A 19,307-nucleotide genomic window follows, 5' to 3' on the forward strand; every position below is an offset into this window, starting at 1 on the left:
GTTGGAGATACCAGCGGCTTATAGTCCGGTGGGGCTTATTTATTTACGTCTCCTGTTGTTTGTTTTGTTTTAAACTGTGGGTGCGGCTTATAGTGAGGTGTATATGATTAACCTTTTAAGCTTCCTTTCCTTCCTGAAGGGGAGAAAATTATAATTAAGCTAAAACAAATCAAGTTTTGTGTATTTGTTCACATCTTTTGTCTGTAAAGATATTTTTAAAACTGGACATTGTCATTTTTTGAAGCATCTAAGAATTTTTTCTGTATCTTTGTGGTTTTTTATTTGAGTTTAAGTTGTGTGTGGATCTTTCTGTTCAGCGAGACGCCCCCCCCCCTTCAACCCAAAATACTATACAAGCAATGTAGCAAAAAATGGCGAGTCAACAAACTGCATCTGGATGCGGTGAAGATGATTTGCTTACATTCAGAGCATCAGAATTGGACAGACTGGATGTAAGTGACTTTGGGGCATAATTGTTGGCACCAGATTGGCTGATCTGAGTGATTCAGAAACTCCTGATCTGCTGGGTTTTTCTGGCGAAGTCTCTCCAGGTTTACAGAAGCTGCTCCAAAAACCAGAAAATATTTGGGAAGCAGCAGTGGCACGGATTGTTGATTTCAGAGGAGACCAGACTGGTTCAAAGTGATAAAAAGGCTTAAACGACCAGTTGTTACAACCAGGATATGAAGGAATATGATGATTGTTGTATTCCAATGGCCTCCACAGTCATCAGATTATATATTAATAGAGCATCCCTTGGAGATTCACATGACTGTTGTTCAAGCAACAAATGTGCATCAACTGCATTTTGTCATCATGTTGATTTGGAGCAAAATCTGAGTAATGCTTTCAACACCTCGTTTAACCTAAGGGACGTCCAGGTCCAGTCCTAGACAGTCGCTGCGCTCTGCAGAAGCCTGATGAGCATTTATTGGATTCAGAGGTTTTGGAGAAAGAAACGTTGCAGGATGGTTGCTCTCCAAAACTGGACTTGGGCACCTGTGATCTATGGTGCAGAAAATACGACGGTTCTGACGGCCGAGGTGAACCCAGCATGGTGCCAGCCAGATAAACCTGATGAAGTGGATGAGTTTGCTTAATTGGGGTGAATCATAAATGGCACGAATTGAATATTCAAGAAAGGATGTGATTTTCTTTTTTTCTCTTCATAAAGTGTGGTTTTTCGTCACATTTTGACGCGTGTAAAAAGCATTTTTAGAGACGCCAAGATGTGCGCAAAGCTGAGAAATGTGTGACCACAAATTCAGTAATGATAACGGATCTGGAACTAGTTGCCATGATCTATACCAACTTCCTACTATCACATGCATTAACAAAAACCTTTGACCACTTCTTGTTCTTTTTTCATTTTGCTGCATGATATTTGAACTGCTACTCTTTGTGATTTCAAATTAAATTCCTATTAATAGGGGGAAGCACTAGGAAATGGGATTTGCTGTCAAGTGAGATGACTTGCATTAAACCTGGCAAAACCCTGATCATTTATGGCAGCCTGAGACAGTTACATTACCCTTCCTTAATAAATTTCTATAAAAAAAATCGGGTGCAGAAGTGGAGTCTTTCCGAGTTGAAATTTAATAACTCTTTAATCAAATATTTGACTAAATGATGGTTTCTCTGCTGAAGCACTCATGATAATTCTTACATTAGTCAATCGTGTGCATCATTAAAGATATGCCAAAGTTGAGGGGTCAGATGTAAAGTTGCAGCTTTTTTTTTTGCCGCGTTGTGCGCGGCACATTAACCCTGTGAGGTTGAGACGCCGGTGTAGTAAATCTGCATGAGGTGACAGATCTGACAGTTTTCCTGCAGACACAGGCAGCAGATTTACACTTATTAACCCACGCAGGCTGCAGAGTGTGTGAGCGTGAAGCGGGACCGGGTGTAACCATGCCTGGATCCCTGCAGCTTTTCATGCTTGGGATTAGATTCAGTCGGCTTGTGGAGTTTGGAATGAATTTTGCTTAACTGGCAACAGAAAGCCGCCATGCTGTTAGAGCTACAACAGCGTTTCATGGTATGTGTTGACGGCACACAGAGGGAAGGGGGGCATCTTTCAACCTACAGGCAACTATCCAGTTAATACTTCAAGTATTATAGCAGTGAATTCAGTTTTCTGATATGCTTGTGACCTGTATGTTTAACATACAGATGCCTTCGCGTGTTTTACAGTAAATATGAGAGTTGGTGCAGGACGATTTTCATACTTGATTCTAAAACAAAAAAGAACCGACAAGATTGACAATTGTGCCATTTGCGTTTAAATATCAATATAGAGAAACGACTTGCATTCAGACGAACTTTTCTTCAAAGAACTTGCTGCTTTATGTTCATTATTTGAAACAATTAAAATGTAAATATATCTGAGGAAGTCGGGCCCAAGAGATATTCAGTGTTCTTATTTCTACGCCATGAGCCAAAACTCATTTACTGTGGCTTTAATGTGCTCTCCAGCCTTTTCTCTAGCATCTCATTAAAAGGACATTAAACCGTAGGAGCGCTGTGACTGAAAGGTTTTTGAAGTTTTAAAAGCGTAACATTTTTAAAACCTCAAGATACCATTTAGAAACCAGAAATTGGACCAATAAAACAAAGCCTGAATGTGTTAAGTGTTTCTCTTACCATTATACTAGTGGGGCTTCTGGCACCAAATCACAACAGACATCATTTAAGTGCATCTTTCGTAGATCTTTCATTAAAATATGCACGTCAGAGTTCCGTCCTCAGAAAGCAGGGGGGGGTGGAAATGCGTTGAGTAACCAGAAAATCAAAGATTATCCTGCATTTGTTTTTCATTTATAGAGCTTACAGAAAGTTGCCAATACCTTTAACATTTTCTGTAGCCGGTTGAATGTCTCTTTGTACATTAAAGAGCCACACCCTTCCATTTATCGCCTCCATGTCATAAAAATATCAGCTTCCCTTAAGGATTTGTGCCCCAACAATAATAATATTCATAAAATGTTATTACTTGCTTTATTTTGTGATGAAGGAAGTGACAAAGTTTTGTCGACATGACTCCTCCAGTAAAACAGCTCAACATGGTTTCATTGTCCAGGTTTAGATTTAGAAACTTGAATTCAACTATATTTGGTTTTCATATTCAACTGATGAAAAGATAAAATGTTCTACGGACATGAACTTGTCTTGACTTGAAAATTATTTTTCTACATGTCCAATTACATGCTGCAGCCTGGCTCAGCTGGAGATCAAACTACATAACATATAGAAAATAAATGCCAGAATATAATTTACATAAATTGGCATCTCTTGCTGAAAAACAAGGCAGATGTGCATTAGTTTGGCGAGGGTATGGCTGCCTTATTGGACTTTTTAGTTTAATTAGATTAATTCACGTCCAAAGGACAAAACTCCCTGATTGCTGCGCCTACATCTACGTTAAACACAAATTAAATGTTAGTTTGTGCATCTTCCATCCAGCAATTTAAAGTGACAAAGACTAAAACTTGTCATAAACATTTCATGGAGTTAGAAACAGGTGTAGCTCTTTGATTAAGCTGTGTTGTAATTACAGCTGGGAAAATTTCTCTAAAGAGTCCAAATAAGTCTTAGAAGATCCTCTAGAGCCTGGTGACGCTCGGGCAAAATGACGATAAAGTCCCTGAAAAGCCGAGGAATAAAAACTTTCTCCACTGTACCCAAGGCTTATGCTGTCCCTCTCGAGACGGAGAGTCTATGACTGTCTGAATATGTATGTTTGTTTAATTTTAACATGTATGTTTAGTCAGGAAGCTCATGTGTGCTCATGAATATAAATCCATGTGCTCACTTTTTCTAGACCAAGTAGAAGTTAAAATTTCCAAAAGATGCATGAAATTCAGGGTACAGTGGATATTTTTAATAAACTGCTATATGCGCTCAAAACTTCTGGTTGTTTCTGGATTGTTTTCGATTATTTCTTGACAGATTTTTGTCATTTTCAGGAAACAAAAAGCTTCATAATTAATTGGTGTCTGAGAAACATTTTAATTAAAATGTGCAAATGTCTGGCTTGTAATTAGATCTTTGATTACATGGTGATGTAAAGTTGAATTGGAACTTGCTGCCTATTCATGTCACTAATTGTTGAAGTTCTGCAGTTTCCTTTCTGTTTTACTTGTTGGACATTGTCATTGAAGTAAATGATTACATGCTGTAATTGCAATTACCGCCTTCTGCTTTCTCTGTAATTTGCTGGACATTTTGAAATTGTCTTTGCTTGGAGCTTAATTTGTAACTGGCAGGGTTTGTTTCCCAGTAAAGCAGACCATCTTTTTTCCTTCGACAGAGTCTCATCCTGAACAAACACGACGGTCAAGGAGCATTCTGCACTGTGAGCCAGCAATCAAATCACAATCAAATGCGATTCAGCCGCCATGTTTGCATGAAGAGAAATTTGACTGAGAGCTGCCAGTGGGTTTGCCTCACCCCATCTGTTTCCTATCCGATTCTTCTGCCGTTTTATTCTCCCGCCGTCTCTAAATAAGTTCCTCCCCTGCTGCTCTGCTCCCGTGCTCGCAGTCTAAACTTCTGCCTCGTCACTGAAGCTGTTTACACCTTTTTGTTTTCACCTGCTGGCCATTGTCAACCTCAGCGCAACCCGTCTCCTTTCTTTCCACAAGGTGTCTTCGCTCTGTCATCACACAGCCTGCAGGTGTAAACGCTGCATCTTACCTGATGGGATTCTGACCTTTCAGCTGAGAAAGCAGATGGACAGAGACCCAGTCACCTGTCTGAACCTTGATGCGATGATACCCTCTTGGTTTGCATATTTAATTATGAACACTCCTCCGATCTTTATTCTGCTCTGATGCAAAGCTCCTAATTGTTTCATGAGCCACTGGCTGCCAGAGAGCCAGTTTGACTTCTTAATTACTGTAAAGGGATAACGGCTCTCAATGCAATGACACACGTTTCGATAGTGGGAATCACATTTTATCCATCTACTTCACAAATGCATAAAATGTATTTATTACATTAACCTCAAGTCTTGGCACTCGTGTAAAAAGTCTTAAAATCAGAGTAATATTACTGCAGTTTGTGTCTCTTAAAAACAAAGTGTCGCCTTGAGAAACACTCTTTTAAAAATTCTTACACTCTTAATTGTAATTGTAAGTTTTTGTAATTAACTTACTTTTTCATCAGCTCAAAAATTATCTAGAACATTTAAATTATTTATTCATCAATCTTATCTAAAGTGACTGAAATTCTGACAAACATGAACGGACCAAGAGCTAACTTCATTTACTGATCATTGTAGCAATAAAAATGACATGTTGAGGTAACCAAACCACCACGACAATTTATGCACATATTTATCTGCAAACTAATTACGAACCAAACAAATACTGCCGAGTTATCATTTTTCCTCACAGTTAGCCATAATTATCAATCAACAAGCCAATAACCTGCCACAGTTATACCATATGCAATTATTACCCACCAGTCAACTGAAGTTGTTGCCATCAATTAACCAGCCACAAATATTACCTACCTCCTAAACAACCAATTATTAACCATTTATTACCAACTGAAGAGCCACAATTACCAACTTGACCATTAACCGATGACCAAACCAAATACAAAATAACTCCCTGCCTTCCTATTACCCAATCAATCAACCAACTACAGTAATGGTAATACTAATTTTAGTAAATGTTTTTAAATAAATGAGACTGTGTAAATCTATTCTGAGCCAACTTTGTGTACAAAAACACAACATTCTGGTTTCGGTTCTGAAATTCCCTGTATTCTCTCCTCACTTTTTAAAATGTGATTTTCTTATTTTATTTTCCATGGGGAATTATTTAACATTCTTCATCTTTCAATCCTGCCCTTGTTGTTTCCGGTGGCAGATAATCTGTGATTTCTTCAGCCTTACAGTCTCGATTTGAAATGTCTTTTCAGAGTGGCTGAGAGCTCCGACCAACTGGAGACTCTGCAGGAAACTGTTTGTTTTTGGGTATGTGTGATGTCTGTCAAAGAAGAAAGGGAAAGAAAAAATAAATGGAGACGAATTGATTTGGTCTCAACTCGGCTGTTTTTGTGAATTTCATTATGGAAACACAAAACGTGTTGCTGAGAGGCGTTAATGAACCGACCTTGAGCGCACGTGTCATAGAGGCACAGCAGGGGCTGCTGGGTAATGGCGTGTGGAGGTTCAACGTGTCGGCTATGATTTAAATGAAAAGTTTACTACTATTCTGTTGCACACAGGTAGTTTAAGGAGTAACGATGCATGAAAAATACCCTGCTGTATCCTCCCTTGTGTGGGTTTTGTTTTATTTGCTGGCACTTGATGCAAATTAAAAACTGAATCATAAATCAGCTGGTATGAGGAGAGAAAACCTTTACAGAGGTGGAAGCTGTATGTCTGGCTATAGAATCCTGAAAAAGTCAGATAATGAGCACTAAGAGTCTCCCAGATGTTACAATCTCTTCTGGTTTCCTCCATCAGAACATTTTATGATTCAGGCTGTTGCTGTGAACAAGTGATTTATTTTCTTTTTTTTTAACCTTTTTTCACCACTCTTGCATGTTTAAGTGTAATTTATTGTTTTTGATACCAGATCATCACACTGCCACTACTGTGTTTTAAACATGGCCGAATCCATTGAAAAAAAACGTCCGCTTGTTTTGCTTCAATCAACAAAATGTGAGGAAGCTGTTGAATCATTATCACTGATCTTAGCTGTATTATTTTTGCAAGACAGGTTGATTTCAATAACTTATTTTTCTTAAAATCTGTAACTAAAAGGAGGCATGTATCATTTTGTCACAGTTTTGTTTTTTATGTATAAATAGGATTTGGTGGATGGTGAAAACTTCTTTGCCTCTTGGTAACTCTGACTGCAATGCGATTTCATGCTCACTATAAATTCATTGTTGCCTCACAAGGCAGATAATTAGAGCTGAGATTCAAAGTGAGATGGCAACAAACACAGTGACATATTATGCAAGTTGTGTGAAATTCATAAGATAAAATAATTATGAAGTGAAGCACACTTATTTATTCTGATATCTGAGCATCAGTTGCTGCAAATTGAGCTGTTCTGTTTGTTTTTACAGAGTCAAGTGATTTTTTTAAAAGATATTTTTCATTTGCAATCCATCAGGGTAAACTAGCTTACTCCCTCAGCAGCCCATTCGGTTTTATTTTACTACATTTAGTTGCGGTAAGTTCCACTTTAATATGTTGTTGCTCTGGAAGTTCAGCTGCCGCCAGCAGACTCTGAGCACCTCCAATTTGTAACCGAGCTGGAGGCCTGATTCCCAGTATTTTACTTCTCACTCAGGTGGTTAAATATTTTCGCTCAGTTCAAAGAGCTGCTTTTGGTGCATAAAGTCTGTATCTAGAATACATAAAAACCATGAAGCAGTCATCTGTCTGTTTCACAGTAAGCATACTGAGGCAAAGGGATTTCTAGCACTGAGCAAAAAAACAAAAAAAAAACAACTTTTAAAATACAACTGGAGTCACTTTTGACTTGAGGTTTGAATGTCTGACTTTTGTGTTGAATGAATTCAGATTTCAAATGATAATTTCAAGGTAAAGATGTTTAAGGTGGCAAAATGAATCTGATTTTAATTTGCATTACGTTTGTCAATCTGCATGGGTGAAGGATAAAACATTTTAGCAGCGTCTATCGAACAGGATGCATTATTTAAATGTTCCCTCTAAAAGAAAATATTGTAGCATGTGTGAAAAGGTGAACAAGATGTAGATTATATATGGGAAAACATGGATCTATTGACTTTGATGCTCATTAGTTATTTCTGCAAACCCGTTGCATTCTCTCTGAGGCTGGTTGGTTTTTGCAGTGAAATGCAAAAGCAGACTTGAACCATTTATGAAAGAGTGAGTTTTTCACGCACCCTCAATTATTCACACACCACCTTGATCAATGCCACCTTTGAGAATCAAGACCAGATATGCCTCTAGGTAAATTAGGGTAAAGATTGAAACGTTTGTCACTTTTTTAAACAGCATGATGTAGGTTTGGATTTTTTCTCCTTTTAATGAAAAACTCCATCCAGTTAAAAACTGGATTTTGTGTTAACTTGTTTCCTTTGACTTGTATCTAAATTAGTTTCATGTTCTGAAGTGACAAACATGCAAAAAATGTTTAAAGTGTCACTTCTAGTCAAATTAGTCACCTTATATTTATGTAATTATAATAAAAACCTTGATTGTTTAGAAAGTCAAAAATGAGGAACTAGAAATAAAAATGTCTCAGTTCAGTCAGAATAACTTCGAAGGAGAAAATGTGGTGTTGCACATTTTAGTTGAGATGAATTAATCTGTAATTTTAAAATGACTGATAGCTTTTTATTAACTCTGTATAATTTGGGTATTTTACTTTGTTCAAATTTGATTAATTTTGGTATTTTCTCCCATCTCGAGCTGTTAAATTATTGACTACTGGCAAAACTTTCCTCTAACATAGAAAACTACTCTAGTGTGCTTGAGATTAGATGAATTGGTGCTGAATTGAGCTGCAAACTAAAAACTGTATATGTGCTTGTACTTTGTGCAAACATGGTGCTTCTGTGAACTTGACTAGTAATTCAAGTTGTTTTTAGACCTACCAACATTAAACCTGCCTCTATGCAGTGAGGGCATTCTGCTCGTCACTCATCGAATGTGGAAATGTTCATACAGGGAAGCAGACAAATGATCCTAGAAAGAAGCGCACCTCCCAGTTCTTGTGACGATGCGATCTGCCGCTGACACGTTTTAGTTGGTGTTAAAGGATTTAACTTTCTTCTTTTTGTCTTTCCTATGGTTTGTTTTGTTTGCATTTCATTTTAATTAATGTAAAGCACTTTTAATTGCCTTGTTGCTGAAAATGCCCTAAATAAAATTACCTTACCTAAGTGGCGCCTGATATTTGCTCCAACCGTGAGCATGATCAGCCCAGCGTCTCCGTATTCTGATATCCGTGTCCCAGTTCTCAGGAACCAATCCTACTGTGCATCGGGGTGAAAGTAAAATAACACTGATTTCACTCCTGGCACCGTCTCTTCTTCTCTGCAGATTTATAAACTCACAGGGACAATCGGGACGGAAACGGCCTTCCCTTGGCTGTGGTAGCGTCTCGCTCCGTCACTGGTTCTGCTCCGACGCTGCCTGTGCTTAACACTCCCATGTTTAAGGTAAGGAGATTGTTGCTATTGTTCCTATTGTGTGTTTCTTTGTATTAGAGGGCTGAAGTTTGTGAATCTTACTCCTGATTTAATCTGTAACTCCTGCTGTATCAGAATTTTTATCTTAAACATGTTTGTGTTAGTATAAAATACTGCTTCATTGTATGAAATCTCTGTATATAAATGAACTGAATTTTTATAGCCCCATTCCAGTCATGTTGACCATCCAGACACATTCATCCATTCACAATCACAAATGAGCACATTTATACACAGATAACAGATTTTCTTGTGCAGTGGCTCATCGTGTGACGAGAGGAAGCTGGAACCAAACCTGACGTGCATATTGTGCTCACGATTTATTCACATAAGTTTTTTAGCTGTGATGTTCACTGAGGTAATGTGCTCTAGATGGTTTACAAAGTTACTGTTTGCTCTTATAGTTCTGTTTGGCTTATAGAGTTTGATGCATGCATCTTCATTCAAGCATGACTTTCACCCTAAAGTCAACTGGAGAAAACATGAAACAAGAGATATCTGAATAGATTCTGGCTGTTTGCTTTCTTTGTTCCGGTTGTTTTTGCTGAATCTCAGTTCATGCATGGGGAATGCATTGTTTCTTTATTCAAACTGGACAGAACGGTGAACCTCACAAGGTTAGTTATAACATCTTTCTCTGTGTAATTCTTTTGTGTGTAGATCATTCTTTAGAATCAATAGTTTTCCTGAACTCAGTCCAAGAAAAGCAATTTGCTCTAAGAAAGGCACGTGTTGCATCTTAGTGGAAGGTTCACACAGCTGCCTGCTATGAATCCTGCTCTGTGTGAATGTGAATATAATCTACAGGATCTCTCTCTCTGTGTGTGTGTGTGTGGAGTTGGACTAGTCCCAGATTACTTTGAATCGTTGCAGATATCTCGTGGGAAAAGTGAAGGTTAAAGACCTGCTTGAACTTGTAAAACGCATGCAGCACAGTTCAGTTCATTTCTGGATGAGAGGTGAAGACTGTATCCAGTGGTTTTGATAAAAATAGTGTTTTCAGATGGGAGTTGGTTCAGCTTCTGCATTTTATAAGTGAAGTGAGTTTCGTTTAGGGGCTTAGTGTCGCTAATTAACATCAAGGGAATCTGGACGAGTCGTTTAGGTTTGTTGCATAAAAAAAAAGTTTGTAGAAATGTGGGGCATGAGAAAAAATGTTTCTGCACAGTTGTTTAGAGGTGATGACCTTTGTACAAAGAACAGCAAGGTATTATCTGTCACTGAAATACTAGTTTTGTTAGTTCCCGCTGTTAATTTCTTCATGTCATTATGTCTGGATCATTGCATTTTTCAGCAAAATTATTTCCACTCTGTTAAGATATTCAGTTCACTTTTTTGCAGCTGATGTGTTGGGAATGTTTCTCACACAGCCTGGAAAGATGATGAACAGGTTTTCATGTGATAAATCACCAGGTACCTCTGCTTCACATATTTCCCTCTAAATACATTTAACAGAACATTTATTAGGATGAAAGCTGTTGGAGCTGCTGCTAAAACACGTCTGAAGGATTGGGGAATATTTTGATTGCTATCATATTTTAGAAATGTATATTTTCAGAATTGAGACATTATGGAAAATGTTTAGATTGGAGAGATCTTGATGGGAAACCATCAACATAATTGTTTGACGTTTGAGAAAGGAACACTTTGTATATGCATTTCTGATTTTGTGTGAATGCTTTAAGCAGGTAAAGATGATGTTTCTGGATATGTAACTGGTTAGAAACCACTCTTCAGGCTACATTAGTACCAGACATGTACCGATCAGGTTTTTTCCTGCCAATACAGATACCGATCACCCATGAGGGCCGATCACCGATGCAGATCACATAATTATTTTTATTATTTTTATCATAAACACTACCGGTTACATTATGTGGAAAAAGGAACCATGACTTCACCTAGACAACAACTTTTTAATTACTTTTTCCTAGAAAAAATCAAAACGGGTATTGTGCAAATTGTACTGCTATTGGTAAAACCATCTTTAACAGACTGAAAACATATAAAGGCTCTGAAGAGGCTAAATAATGCAAAAAGTTGAAATAAAACCTCTCAACATTGCCAAAAAAATTCAAGTATAAAACTTAACATTCAATGGCAAATACAGGATCCATTACAATAAACAATCCTGAGTTACTGAATGAAAACTTCCTGATAGCATGGCGGCTAGCTGATTACTGCTAGTTCTGAGTGGCTGTTTCTGACTGAGCAGAGTAATTATGCAGAGCAGGGAGGAGATCGATTATTTATTATCTGTTTCATGCTAGGACAGCAAAAGTTTTAATAAGTATGTAAAATGTATTTTCTTAAGTTAGATGCTGCAGCTTTAAGCAGAGGTTCGGTGTGAGAGTCACTACCAGGTGGAGTAGAATCTGCGCTCCGTCTGTGAAATACAGGCACAGGTAGAAACAAGTTCTACCTGTAGCGCGTAGCAGCGGTTCAACAGCGAGGGCAGAACCAGCGTCTTACATCACAGCTCGAAGACTTAAATAATTTTGCAGGTTATTTGTTTAGCTTTCTGACAGTCATGCTAATCCAGGTGAGTGTTTGTAGCTGTGCGCTGCTTTACCTGCTATCTGATCCTCCATTTGTCTTTTTTACTGCAGTGAGCCTCGATGTAGCCAAACTCCGTCAAGTATGGCATTGTTTTTATGTCGTATTAGCTTCGTCGTGTTGATGCATTTTTACCTGCTTCAATTTTCCGCTGCAACATGCAAACATCCCCATTCACTCAATGCGTTATAATCCCTCATCGCTTTGGATTTGTTGCTGCGCGTTTGCGCAGTGTGAAGGAAAGAGGAGACCAGCTGCACAGGCAGGCTGAGAAATGAGATGCAGGTGATCGGTATCGGCAACAAGAGCCAATGATCGCCGATCACCGATCATGCACTTTTTCACGAAAATCGGCCAATTATGATTGATCGACACACCTCTATTAAATAGTCAGTGTGTGCAGTTTAGTGAGATTTGGTAAACAGCCAGCGACTCAGGAACAGCCAGTAAGATCAAGGCAGCAGTTTTCAAGACTAACCAGAGGAACTAAACCAGCCACGGTGGGACCCAGTACCTCAGTGTTCCCGACTTGTACATCGTCTTTAAAGTGGTAAATGCCCAGTTACCCACTTTCCTCAGAACCGAACGTTGTTCCCGGTTGCCCTCCTCTCCTGGTTCTCTTATCTTCGACTTTAGCAGAGCATTTCTCTGCCACAAAACCATGTTCTGTCTGTTTAACATCTCTAGATCTTCATTACAAAAGGCATCCAGGCTCATGAGAATGTTAATTTCTTTACGAAGATTTTCCTGCTCTCCAGAGTTTTCATCCAGGATCCTCTGTGCCGTCTTTAAATCCGCCATAATCTCCTTGAGTTTTCGTTTCAGAGATATTTGAGAGGTTTCTAAAAGACGCCCCTCATCTCTGGTATTTTCATATTCGCGCTCCATATTATCAAGTTCTGCACGAACCGACTCATGTTCCGCACGGAGTTCTCTGTTTCGGCTGGCTGCCATATCATATTTTGCTTGCAGGTTTCTATCCCAGCAAGCATTTGCACACGACTTGGATCGCTCGAGCTTACTACGAAGACATTCCACGATATGTTTTAATTCGCGGTTTTCTTTCTCCAGTCTGTCCAAGCCGTCATCAACAATTGTTTCTTGAAAAATGCTGGCAAGCTCGCCCATCACATCTTCGTCTCTACCTTCTTCTCTAGACATTGTTTTCATTCGTTGCTCTAAAGTACAAGGATGTGAAATTGATTTTTGGTCTTCTGACATGTAGATCAAATGAGTTGCTCTGTGGAACTTGGTATTAAAGGGTGATGTATCACAGTCATCAGTGATGTCATAGTGCATGAGTGACATCACTGGTTCATCAAAGCCACTAAAAGCCTGTTGTGTGTGGGTGTGTGTAGGTGTGTATTCTGTATTTGATGCATTGTGGGAACCATTTTCCTGGCACACACCATATTGTGGGAACTCACTGCTCCCAAAGAAGAAATGCTGTTTTGGGGTTAGGGGTTTAGGTCCAAGCTGTGAATTAAGTTTTGGTTGGCTGTAGAAATGAATGGAAGTCGATGGAAAGTCTCCACAAAGACAGCGAAACAAACGTGTGTGTGTGTGTGTGTGTGTACCAGGTTTTCATATCCTTATGGGAACCTATTTCTGTCTACAATGTGGGGTTATGGGGACCATTTCACCTTGTGGGGACATTTTCTTGGTCCCCAAGAGGGAAATTGTTGTTTTTGGGTTAGTGGTGAGGTCTGTGATGGTTAGGTTTATGGTAAAGGTTAAGGTGGGGGTTAGGTATGTAATGGTTAGGGATAGGATTAGGATTATGGTTGGGTTAGAGCAGGGGTGCGTGCTCAATACGTCGATCGCGGAAAGATTTTGAGTCGATCTCGGCAGCAGGTGACAAACTGAACGCCGCCAGGACGCTGAGTCCAGCACTTCCTCCTCTGCAGGCTTATCAAAAATATTCACCAAGATCCTAAACGTTTGTAGCTTCATTAAAAAAGAATAATTATAAAAAGTCAACGAAACATGTTAAAATTAATAATCAGTAATTATTGTTTCAACAAGGTGTTGCACAATTCTGTGCGTTTCGGTTCCATTAACAAAAAAAAATTAAGAAAAAAAAGGCGACTCAAAGACCGACGGACGAGCAAAGCAGGAGTTTAAATTAGCTATTTAACCACCGCTGTGTTCATGAGAGGCTTATTAATAATCGAGAAATAAACATCAAGCCTGGAAACCTGATATGTAACGGACTGAATGTTGTGTTTTTAATATAATCTTTGCTCTGCTTAAGCGCAGGTGGTTGCCACGGCAACGGGTGTGCTTAACCGACAAAAAAAATAGAGAGAGTGAAGGTGGGGGGGACAGATAAAGAGGGTAGTAGTGGTTTTGAGCTGATCGTCTTTTCGGATTGTTTTACCTTTGTTTACCTTTGCTGTGGCTCATTACACCTGCTGTAGTTTCTGAACGTTCAATAAATGACAAACTTGGACTAACGACCTCGTTCGTTCGTGACTATACGTCACAACAAACATCAAATAGGACAAATATATCTAATTAAGTTTCAACAAATTCTACCACGATAATTATGTGAAATTAAATTAATTATATCCCGACTTCAGAAGATTTGCCTTTACCCTTACTGGGCTCTTTGGTTCTTCCTATCAATCTGTAGTTTCTCATATTGAGAAAAATCAAATTTCAGATCTACCATGACTGACTGACTGACTGACACCTGCTGGCGTCAGGTTTGCAACCAGCTTCTGACTGAGAAACCAGTAAGCTGCTCCCAGTGTCAGAATCTCACTGAGGAAGAAACTGGATTAGGTTTTCTGTCACTTTATTATTTCTGCTATAACTGATGTATATTCACATATAAAATAAGTCAATAGAGTTTAATTTGCTATTTTTATGTCTTTGTGTCATGAGGTAGATCTCAGGCGGCTGGTGAGAGAAAACGTAGATCTTGGTCTCAAAAAGTTTGGGCACCCCTGGGTTAGAGGCTGTAGTTAATGGAAGTCGATGCAAAGTCCCCACAAGTGATGAAAACACGACTGTGTGTATGTGTGTGTGTGTGTGTGTGTGTGTGTGTATCTTGTTGTGAAAGTTGTAGAGATGTTTAAAGCATCTGGAAAAACTGTAATTTGACCAAAACATGGCTGGCCACCTAAACTGACTACACGTGGGTATGAATACGTTAGGAAGATGCTGTATGTCTGTAATTCACATGTTAAATACTAGAGAAGTGCCGATCAGGTTTTTTCTTGCCGATTCCGATCACATTATTATTATTATTTTTTTTATCATAAGTACTACTGGTTACATTATATGGAAAAAGAACCATAAATTAACCTAGACAACAACTTTTTAATTACTTTTTCCAAGAAAAAACAAAACTGGCATTGTGCAAATTGTACTGCTATTGGTAATACTATCTTTAACAGACTGAAAACATATGAAGGCTCTGAAGAGGCTAAATAATGCAAAGAGTCAAAATAAAACTTCTCAACATTGCCAAAATAATTCAAGTATAAAACTTAACATTCAAAGGCAAATACAGGATCCATTACAATTAATAATCCTGAGTTACTGAATGAAAACTTCCTGATAGCATGGCGGCTAGCTGATTACTGCTAGTTGTGAGTGGCTGTTTCTGACTGAGCAGAGTAATTATGCAGAGCAGGGAGGAGATCGATTATTTTTTTAGAGATTATCTGTCTCATGTTAGGACAGCGTAAGTTTTAATACGTATGTAAAATGTATTTTCTTAAGTTAGATGCTGCAGCTTTAAGCAGAGGTTTGGTGTGAGAGTCACTACCAGGTGGAGCAGAAGCGGCGCTCCGTTTGTAAAATATTACTACCTGTAGCGCGTAGCAGCGGTTCAACAGCGAGAGCAGAACCAGCGTCTTACATCGCAGCTCGAATACTTAAATAATTTTGCGGGTTATTTGTTTAGCTTTCTGACCGTCATGCTAATCCGGTCAGCTGTGCGTTGCTTTACCTGCTATCTGATCCTCCAAATGTCTTTTTTACTGCAGTGAGCCTCGATGTAGCCAAACTCCATTAAGTATGGCATTGTTTTTATGTCGTATTAGCTTCATTGTGTTGATGCATTTTGACCTGCTTCAATTTTCCGCCGCAAAATCCAAACGTCCCCATTCACTCAGTGCGTTATAGTTCCACATTGCTTAGGATTTGTTGCTACGCGTTTGCGCAGTGTGAAGGAAAGAGGAGACCAGCTGCACAGGCAGGCTGAGAAATGAGATGCAGGTGATCGGTATCGGCAACAAGAGCCAATGATCGCCGATCACCGATCATGCACTTTTTCACGAAAATCGGCCAATTATGATCAGTGGCCGATCGATCGACACACCTCTATTAAATGCAGTTTAGTGAGATTTAGTGAACAGCCAGCGACTCAGGAACAGCCAGTAAGATCAAGGCAACAGTTTTCAAGACTGACCAGAGAAACTAAACCAGCCACGGTGGGACCCAGTACCTCAGTGTTCCCGACTTATACATCGTCTTTAAAGTGGTAAATGCCCAGTTACCCACTTTCCTCAGAACCGAACGTTGTCCCCGGTTGCCCTCCTCTCCTGGTTCTCTTATCTTCGACTTTAGCAGAGCATTTCTCTGCCACAAAACCATGTTCTCTCTGTTTAACATCTCTAGATCTTCATTACAAAAGGCATCCAGGCTCATGAGAATGTTAATTTCTTTACGAAGATTTTCCTGCTCTCCAGAGTTTTCATCCAGGATCCTCTGTGCCGTCTTTAAATCCACCAGAATCTCCTTGAGTTTTCTTTTCAGAGATATTTGAGAGGTTTCTAAAAGACGCCCCTCATCTCTGGTATTTTCATATTCGCGCTCCATATTATCAAGTTCTGCACGAACCGACTCATGTTCCGCACGGAGTTCTCTGTTTCGGCTGGCTGCCATATCATATTTTGCTTGCAGGTTTCTATCCCAGCAAGCATTTGCACACGACTTGGATCGCTCGAGCTTACTACGAAGACATTCCACGATATGTTTTAATTCGCGGTTTTCTTTCTCCAGTCTGTCCAAGCCGTCATCAACAATTGTTTCTTGAAAAATGCTGGCAAGCTCGCCCATCACATCTTCGTCTCTACCTTCTTCTCTAGACATTGTTTTCATTTGTTGCTCTAAAGTACAAGGATGTGAAATTGATTTTCGGTCTTCTGACATGTAGGTCAAATGAGTTGCTCTGTGGAACTTGGTATTAAAGGGTGATGTATCACAGTCATCAGTGATGTCATAGTGCATGAGTGACATCACTGGTTCATCAAAGCCACTAAAAGCCTGTTGTGTGTGGGTGTGTGTAGGTGTGTATTCTGTATTTGATGCATTGTGGGAACCATTTTCCTGGCACACACTACATTGTGGGAACTCACTGCTCCTAAAGAAGAAATGCTCTGAGTGTACAGTAATTGCTGTATGTCTCCAAGTGAAAGCTGCTGTTCAGCAGACTCGTAAGCAGCATGAGTAATAGTCCTACAAGTTGCTCAAACTCCATAATAAAGCCTTAAGGTGATGTTGTGAAAGTTTCCCTCTAGGGAGGCCTGATGTGGTAATGGGGGCATGATGTCCTTCATAATGTTTGTTTACTCAATGTTTTTGTTTTTGTTTAACTAATGTATAGTCTTCCAATTCTGTAGCTTGTTTCCACATCATCCTGTCAAAAACTTCTTTCATTAAACGCCAACTCAATCTCAAGAAAATGTTTTGATTGCTGAAATGTCCTAGTCACGATTTCCTGTCACAGATCCAAGCATCATGGCACATGGTTGCAAATTACATTTTAAATGGATAAAATCAATAAGATTGTTAGCAGAACAGTAATCTGGAAAGGATGAGGTGCAATTCAGTTTAATTGAAAACACTTGATCTCAAAAGAAAATTAAAAGTTGTTGTAACTCAGATTTCTGTCCGAGTTGTTAGATGCTGGTTTTAGGGAGGAATGATCTCCTGTAGCAGACTGTATTACAGCGATCAGTAGCCTCTGACTGAAGATACTCTGTTGTAGTGAAGCAAAATAGTTCTTTTTTATTTTTATGAAGAATCTATCTTTGCACCATCGTCTCCAGAACAGAATCGGCCTTCTGTGTCGGGTTGTTGAACTTTAAGTCCCAACAGATGACAGTTTCAACAGCAGATCTGCAGCTTCTTGCTGCAAACCTTCATAGATCTTGGCTTCCTCCAGAAGTACAGTCCGCTCTGTCCCTTCTTGTTCAGTGTTGCAACTCCAGTCCAGCCTGTTGTGCAGGTGAACGCTGAGGTATTTGCACTCCTTCAACTCCTCCACTTTTTTCCCATGATGGAAATGGGGTTTGATGCAACATTTATGTAATGGTGCTTATCTGTTTCCGATGTCTCTTGACTTTTTGCTTATCTACCAAATCAAATGCTGCGATGTGCACCGTTTCTCAAACTGCACAGGATCCCAGTGTAAAGTGAGGCTCAACAGTGACACAAGGGGGTTAAAGCTCCAGATACATTCATTCAGCTACTGGTTGTTGCATCACATAATGCGGCTTGCAGGAGGAAGACTCATCATGGTTGGGATGAAATGCATCTCCTGGTGGCTGTACTTCAACGTCATCCTTCACATTCCACAGCAATAATTCTTTAGGCCTTAGAGAATTTGCTTCCAGGATGATTTCTTAGTTTTACTTCATAGTGCAAAGCATCAAACTTTACATTTAGTTTGGTATATAAATCTTGCTTCTGTCTATGTTTAATCATTGAAATCAGTGCAATTTACTTTAGCGTATTTATCAGGAAGATGTGAATGTTTAATACATTTTTGAATCTTTAAAAAGTTGAGCTACAGGTGGTGTGTACATTCATAGGCAGTACAGTAAATTATGTTTGTATCCTAATGATCTCAAAATAATTCCTTTAAGAAAGTGATGTCTTATTTGTGTGCGTGATGAAACGGGGTTGATGAAACTCTGTGCTCTCCTCCTTGCATCTCGTTTGACAGGAGCAGTCATAACACCGACTTTCTTTCTATTTTTACTTCACTTCGTCAAACTCCAACTGGGAGCGTCTTTGATATTTGCCTCCAACTCAGACGCTGTCTATTTAATGTGTTTGTTGTTTCAGTTTTTTGTCTTTTTTTTTTTTTTTACGCGAGTGACAGCAGAAGAAGCTGAGCTTAGAACTGATGTGACACCACACAACTTTTTTCTTTCATCACTTGATCTTGTGAGCAGGTTATTGGTTTTACATATAGTCAGAACAAAGATCTTCACTTCCTTTTTTTGTGCATTTTAAGTGTTATAATATGGCCTCACTTACTGTGAATTTACTGAAGGGAAATTATATTTTAAGTTAAGATAGGTTTATAAATATAAAGGAATTGAGGTCATGGTTCGTTGACAGAACTGTATTGCAAAAGAAAAACAAAGAAAACCCTGGAAATTGGCTTTAAACAAAAACCTTGAATAAAAAAATCTAAGTTATTACAATGAAATTGACTGGAAATATGTATTTTTAAAGCTAAATACACTCTAAAAAGAAAATAGTTGAGCCAACTTAATTGAATTGCTTCTGTAGGTGAC

General features: G+C 39.0%; 1 protein-coding gene across 3 annotated transcripts in view; it reads left to right on the plus strand.

Annotated features, from left to right (window-relative positions):
• Positions 1 to 19,307, plus strand: part of LOC103472534 (semaphorin-6D-like) — a 177,980-nt gene that overhangs the window by 25,466 nt on the left and 133,207 nt on the right. For all 3 annotated transcript variants that reach the window (XM_008422234.3, XM_008422236.3, XM_081613038.1), the window contains exon 2: positions 9,059 to 9,177. The gene's annotated coding sequence lies outside the window, so the exon portion shown is untranslated. The remainder of the gene's footprint in view (positions 1 to 9,058; positions 9,178 to 19,307) is intronic.

Source organism: Poecilia reticulata, chromosome 11 (genome assembly GCF_904066995.2).
Source record: "Poecilia reticulata chromosome 11, P_reticulata-male-v2, whole genome shotgun sequence".
NCBI classification, from domain to species: Eukaryota; Metazoa; Chordata; class Actinopteri; order Cyprinodontiformes; family Poeciliidae; genus Poecilia; species Poecilia reticulata.